The sequence below is a fragment of the Poecilia reticulata genome, linkage group LG2 (assembly GCF_000633615.1).
Source record: "Poecilia reticulata strain Guanapo linkage group LG2, Guppy_female_1.0+MT, whole genome shotgun sequence".
Classification (NCBI taxonomy): Eukaryota; Metazoa; Chordata; class Actinopteri; order Cyprinodontiformes; family Poeciliidae; genus Poecilia; species Poecilia reticulata.
Genome location: NC_024332.1, coordinates 35,656,049 through 35,663,330, shown reverse-complemented (window position 1 = coordinate 35,663,330; position 7,282 = coordinate 35,656,049).

Below are 7,282 nucleotides of genomic sequence, written 5' to 3'. Positions count from 1 at the left end.
AAAGAGCTGAAAATTATTCTAAAATGTACATTTTCTCAAACTGTAAAATGCTGTACATTTTCTTGGGGCATAATAAGCAAAATTTAGATTGGAGTAGAGATTTTTGTCTTTCATGTGTTCTCAAATTTGAGAATTGCYATAAGAGAATATAAGCAGCAAAAATAGCAAATGCAAGGCAGTGTAATGTGACAAAATGTGAAAGGGTAACTATGAGTAGTTTTGCAAATCAGTGTCAGCTGCTTTGGACACATAACCAAGTAAACACAGTTACTGTTTGTCTAAGAAAACCTGGCTTGTTTGTAAATGAAAATTGTAGCCATGCTAAAACGGCTACAGAAACAGTGCGACCGCTGAGAAAGATCCAGTCTTATGCAGATCTGCCACAGTTCTCCCACTTAGATTCCCTCAAATTGTGTGCTTCATTTTCCGTGGGGAAATTGTGTGTGAGTGACATCGCCAATGTGTTCCCTATTGCACGTCAGATTTATAGAGTGTCCTGACTATCACTATTTACTTCAATCAATCCCAGCCCCTTTACTGTTTCACTCTGTATCGTCCCCACATGAAAACCACATGTGATAAGTAAGGTTTCATTCGAACTCGCATCAATCATAAGCGCTGGTCAGGCAAGAAGATTTGGAAGTTAGTGCCTTTAAACCTTGAACTTTTCCCTCTTTCTGCCTGTTTCATGCGAAGGCTTGATGGAGGTGAATGAGGTCTAGATAACATCTGCAGTTTGTTTTCATGCAAGTTAGAGATCTGGAGGATTATTAACCGTATCATTTTAACAGCTATATGTTAATGCAAATCACAACCATATGCCAGAAGCGACTGGAGCTTAAGCTGTGTGTTTGTGTGTTTAAAAGTGAAATCTAATAAAGAGCTGTGGTAATTATTATGTTTTGCCAGTAGTAATGAATGGGAAATTGGAAATGGTTGAGTAGCAAGGGGACAGAGACTAACACCTAAAGGCTTCCAGCTCAACCGAACTCAAAATAAGTCTAAAACTATTTTTAGAAAGTGTCAGCTATAACACATTTCTTGTAAATTCTACATTTTAACATGGAAAAAAGCAGTGGACAACCCAGGCTAATATAGTGTCCTAGCAGTTTTGATTGATTCTTGGTCAACAATACCTCCCCTAACTGTGAAACTGCTTCCTGCTGTAGATTTGACTGCTGGGGTCAATGAAACTGGCCTGTGTGTGTGTGTGTTTGTTTGCATTCTTTCCTGGCTTGCAACAGTAGAAACATCTTTGGTTTGTTATAATTATGGTGCAGACCTCCCTGAATTGATCATATCAGGCTTTCTAACTTTTTGTTTTATTTTTGATGAGTCCCACAACATCCTATTGTTGCTTGTTTGTGTGTGTGTGTGTACATTGGTCACATCCACATTGCCTTGAACGGGAAGAATTTAAGGGCCAACCAGGGTGTGAGCACTGCTGACCACCACAATATAGCTGCAAAAGAAATTTCTGCAAAGATTGAAGGACATTTTGGGTACATATTTTGGATAAATTGAATCTTTTTCTCACTCTTTTTACACTTTATTAGTCATCAAAGCAATGTATGGTTGGCACTGCAAAGATATCTTAATTTTATAGTGATATAGTACAAGTATTAACATCACTTCATTCCTGGTATGTTTCTATTAGCTTGGCATAATTGTTCTGGGGTATTTCCATCCTTATCCACAGCTGAAGCTTAAGGTTCAGGTTGGATGGTCTGTCCAATTTGAGGCTCTCTGTTGCAGATCTTCTAGAACAGTTGCTTTGGCAGATTGTCATCCTGCCATCTAAGTTGATTGCTCAACCAGTTACTGATGCAGAAAAACCTACCCACAGTTTCATCTTAAGTCTTGAGTTCAACAGAGTTTATTTTCCCCTCCTYTAACTATCTTTATCGTGTTAAATGTTGCATGATAAATGGCAAGCTGTCATGCTCATTTTGGGACTCCAGATGAACACGGTGGGTTTGTGGACTCCCTTAGCATTGGTTGACCTGAGTCATTCTTCAGTCTCAACAAATACTGAAATTGTCCCTTAGTTACTATTCAGCCCTTGGTTTCCTTTCTGACCAATGCCCATTCTTTCCTGATTGCTCAGTTGGCTCTGGTAGCAAAAATCTTTTGAGATTACTGTTTCCAAATACTGAAGACAGTGCTGTTTGTTAGGATTGGTAATGTTGTCAAATTAGATTTGCATTCTTACCCAAATTTGATTCTTTTAAATTTCCATCTTTGAGATCTACAGACAATTCCTTCGATATGCTTGGTTTACTCTTTTTTATATATATCCAAGCATGAATCTAAAAATTTTATTTTATCAAAAACATAGACATGCAAAATAATGTGACTAAATTAAGAAAAAGGCAAAAATATAATCTAAACTTATTTCACTTGATTGTGTCCCCTCTGTCAAATGAGTGATTGCAATAGTCCAGTGAAACCATCAGGTGATGGACGAATGCTCTGTGTTGGTGGGGGGTGACCTCAATACCCTTATACTCAGGAATGGCATAAGGCTATTTGTTTTGTTCAAGAAAAATATATGCCCCACATTATTTTTATAATCTTTGTTAATGGGCCAACCTTCAGCGTTTTAAATTGTAGTAAATTTGTTTTAATTTATATGAATGATTGTTAATTTCCACGGATTTAAAATAAAGAGAATGTTGCTACTCTATAAGGAAAAGGAGTGACTAAACTATTTTCGATCCTTTATCATTTTGTCCTTTTTCAACATGTTCTCCCCTTTCCAGTCATCTGTTGTGATTTGGTGCTGACCAAGCTGCTTTACCAGACCAAAAAGTCACCCTCTGTTCTTCTGAGTGTATTTTATCCCTGACAGGCCTGGTTTGGAGCAGGAGTAATTTATTTCTTAAAGGAGCAGGAATGTGACTTTAGCAGAAACAAATGTTTGTTTATGAGTAACTAACTTTATAGGGTTCATAACCTCCACTTTTGCTGCGACTGATTTGAGAAATGCATTTACCATCTGTGTGGAATGATGTCCCTCTATTTTTGTTCCTATGAAAGCGTGTTTTTGGGCTTAGGATTTGTAGATAGGAAGGTCAAAGTTAGAATTGTGGAAAAACATCCAAGTCCAATTATTGCAACACTGATCTGACCATCTGTGACACTCCTTTTGCTCAGTTTGTCTGAAACATCTGTCTAAAAATATCATTTTCTACAAATGGTTGAACCATGACTGAAAAATGTAGCCTTAGTCTCATTTGATCAAAGCACACTGCTCCAGTTAAATTTTGCAAACGTTATGCATCACGCTTTGTAATAGGGTGACTGTGGCTCTGTGGATAGAGGAGTTGCCTTTTGATCACAAGGTTGTAGGTTCGATTCCTCTTACCACATGTCCATGTGCTCCTGGGCAAGGCTAACTGCAATCAGTGATGTGTGTTTGTGAGAGCAAATGGGTGAATGTGACTCTAGTGTAAAGGGCTTTGAGTGGTCGTGATGATTGGAAAAAGTTAAATCCATTTAATGTTTGTAGAATAAAAGGCTCTCAAACAGCTGGTTGGTTCATAGATGTCTATGTTTTCCTCTAGTGAATTGATACATTCATTCTTTCCAGTATACATTTCCAATATTTAAGTTTGCTAATACAGTAAAATATTACATGGTTTGAATTTGAACTATTCATAATTTTATGGACACAGTCTAAAACTGAATATTGAATATCCTACTTCAAATTTTTACAAACCTAAATGTGTGACTGGTTGTATGTCTTTTCCTGAGCAAAACCATTTGTTGTTTAAACACTGATTTCACTGATTAAAATGCTTAAAATGTTAGATTTGTTCYACAAGCAGTTGTGATTGTGAAACTTTTTTATGGCAAAAATCTAAAGATCTTAAGGCTGGATGGCATGTCAAGTGTTGAAAAACATATGTTTTTTTTATAAATAAAAGGTTTCTTATTTATTTCTTCCAAAGCTTGGTGTGTGGCAGTAATCATCTCAATCTGAGACACGCTGCTGGTTGGCGAACGAGATTAGAGGGCCTGGAGTAAATACAGTAGATATTTAAAATGTACTTATTGAAAACCACTCAGCTTGTTCTCGGTTGGCATACTTTTGAAAAGGATGCATTCAGGTTTTTTTAAGGTTACAGCAACAAGTAAATTGGCAAACTGAACACATAAGTAAGAATCTGGTCAGAGAAGTCTGAGAACGATGACAGTTTATAAGAACTTTTTGGTTTAAAGTTCAATAAAACAGCCTGGTTTTTAACGGATTTTTAAATTGTTAAACCTTTTTAAGCTTTTTCTTTTAATTATGGGAACTTATTACATGCACATAGATTTTTTTCTAAAATCAATAGCATATGAAACCACAAATAGTTTGATATTGTAATTAAAGAATGCTCTGTGCTGTAATAAACATTGCTTTTGCTGGGTTGTCATGTCAACAGTAAACAACTTTTTCATTTCAATATCTGATTAAACTTCATAGTCTCAGAATATTCTACATTCACAATCTTTAATTCAGAAAATTTTAGTCTGTGATGTTATTTGTAATAGTAAAAAATCTCATTTGAAGCATTTAAAATTGTACTTTTTTAAGGTTATTGCAGTTTTTAAAGAGCTTTAAATTAGTAGCTCATRATTTTTTTGTTTCCTTGAGGAATAAATAAACCCCATTATGCCTATTTGCATTACCCCCTAGCCATTTAGTTGGATCAAATTTATCTTGTCATCACACCATTTTGCCCTGAGGGAAATTGTAAGGGTAAGAAATAAGAAATACGAAAACAAAAATTCCAAAGCGTTCACAACTACCAGATGCTATCTGAATGCTAATAGGCTGCTTATGAGTGATGTCAGAAAAAAAGAAGATATTTTCTGACCTACCATTAAAAATGTAAATGCCTATTTCTCTAAGCTCTGCTGGATCTTTTAACTGGAGTCTTGCAGTTTGGTCAGGTAAGATTAAGACTGGGATTTTCTGCAACAAAAACCTTTGTTAAGTACTGTATGTGGGGAAAAGCACCTCAAGTCCTCTGATGAGTAAAATGGAGGATTTGTGATGCACTGGTCTGTTTATCCTCCAAAGGCTGTGGTAGCCTTGKTAGTGTGCATTACCTCATGCGGTCTTCAAAATAYCAAGATATTTTTAAATAAAATTATGCTAGTCTCGGCCAGAAACCAGAAAAATGWATCAGATGAAACATTGAAACCAACCTTCTTCCATGGCCATCTCGCAGACTTGAGCTGTGGTGAGCTGACACATTGCAGTCGATGATGTAAAGTGATATTTATTTATAAATATATATTTATTTATATGATCTATTTGAAAATGCTTAACTGGCAAGCGTTACAATAGTTGTGCCATCAAAGATAAAAAAAATATAATTATCAGCAAAGAAAGTGATTTTTCAAAAATTTTATTTATTTTGAAACTTTTTTATGTAGAGATGGTGGAAATTGTAATCTTTTACTGTATGAAGTCAAAATTTTTACACAGAATGCATCAAGCCCAAAGCCAAAATATATACACCAAAAAATTGCATGAGCTGGGATCTTTGATGACAGAGCATAAGATCCRTGACAAGTTTATTTCCTTTCAGTTCTGGCATGMATATTTATTTGCCTATACCATTAAATGATCACTTATRATTGATGCTGAAAAATGATAGATCTTATCGTKCCGTGTTAAGGTTTTTAATACAAAGTAGAGAACACAATTGACTAATTAGGGGAATTTTATTGCAATAACTTGCTTGTTTTTGGAGTCTAAACCCCCCAAAAGGCATCTATGTTACAGAAGAGTATGGTTTCTTATTTCTTCATCACATGTTCACTATTCCGGGATGTTTTTAGAATCAGATTAACTTTTCCAGAGTAAGTTATGTGTAATAAATCTAGAACTTTTTTTTTTTTTTATCTTGGTCTGGAGGCTTTGATGTATGTAGTTAAAGATCTGCCGCGAAAGTTCAGCCAAAGTAAATAAAGAACCTGCTTTAAATATTTCACTTACAAAGTGAAGCCATATTCTTTCAAACTGTTTGCATATGAAAATAAAAGTTGCTTTGGATAAAAATGGAAACTTGTTATATGTTTCAGATCATCAAACTAAACAAAAATAAGCTGCTGCACACTCTTTGTTTGGTTGATATTTAYTTCTACCCCAAATCACTCGGCTTGTATTCTCTTCTGTTGTGCAAGAGATGCACAAATATGTAAAAGAATAATTCTAAAAATTATGTTTATGTAATACTTCAGTTTTGGTTCTTCATGGCCATAAATAAAAGGTCCCATGGGGAAAAACATTGTAACAAAAAAATTTAAAAAATGATAACTTGTTGTGGATGTCAACAGATGTTTTGTATATGGCAGATGTTTTGTTGTGACAGAAAACACTTAAAAATTTAACTATGAGGTGATAGTTTTCACTTTGATCCATATTTTTCTTACTTTAGAGACTTTTTGCTTTCAAACAGCAGCAATGGTCGCCRCTGCAGCCTGACTGGTGACTCCATTCATTATTGACAGAGATATTTAGTTTATGCCATATTGCTATCCAAATGTGATAATGTTGATTGTGCTTTATACAGTCTTTTGAAAGTCTAGAGTTAGAAAAGTGCATTCTAAATTTTATGCTATAAGATAATAAAAACACCAATTGTGATTTATTTAGGTTTCATACTTTTTCTGGTAATTTGTTACTCTAACCTAAAATAACACCAGTTTGCTTTTTAAACTTTAAAAAGGCCAAATTGGCTCTAGATTTGCTTGTCCTCCCACTCTATAGTCCTTACAGCTCTTAAAATGAGCAGAACCTCAGATATAGCATGTATCTTATTGCTGTGTTGTTTTTTTTCTTTAGCAAAATCTAAATAATAAAAAGTGACAAACTCTTCTACAAGGCTCTGTTCTACTCTGAATGGGTTGACGTCCATCACAAATCAAATGCACTTGATGAAGTGACCATCACGTCTCCACCACCTTCTAGTTTCATTTTGCACAGTAGGCCTTTGAAACAGACTTGTCTGTATTRTGTCATCTAAATGAGGCGTTGTTGCCGATGTGTCTGCTGCARGAAATGAAATCAGTTGATTTATTTACTTTCATTGGTTAAGTTGTGTCCAGACTGAAGCCTGCATGAACGTGTCTGGTCTGTGGTTTTTAATTGGGTTAAATCTGCCRGAGTAYTCTGGACAGCGTCGCAACACAGTGGAATATGCTGATGTTGACTTCTTGCTTGGGTTTCCTGAGTCGACCAGATATTCTGAAAATTACTCTAAAGAGTCCCCTCGTTTTGGTC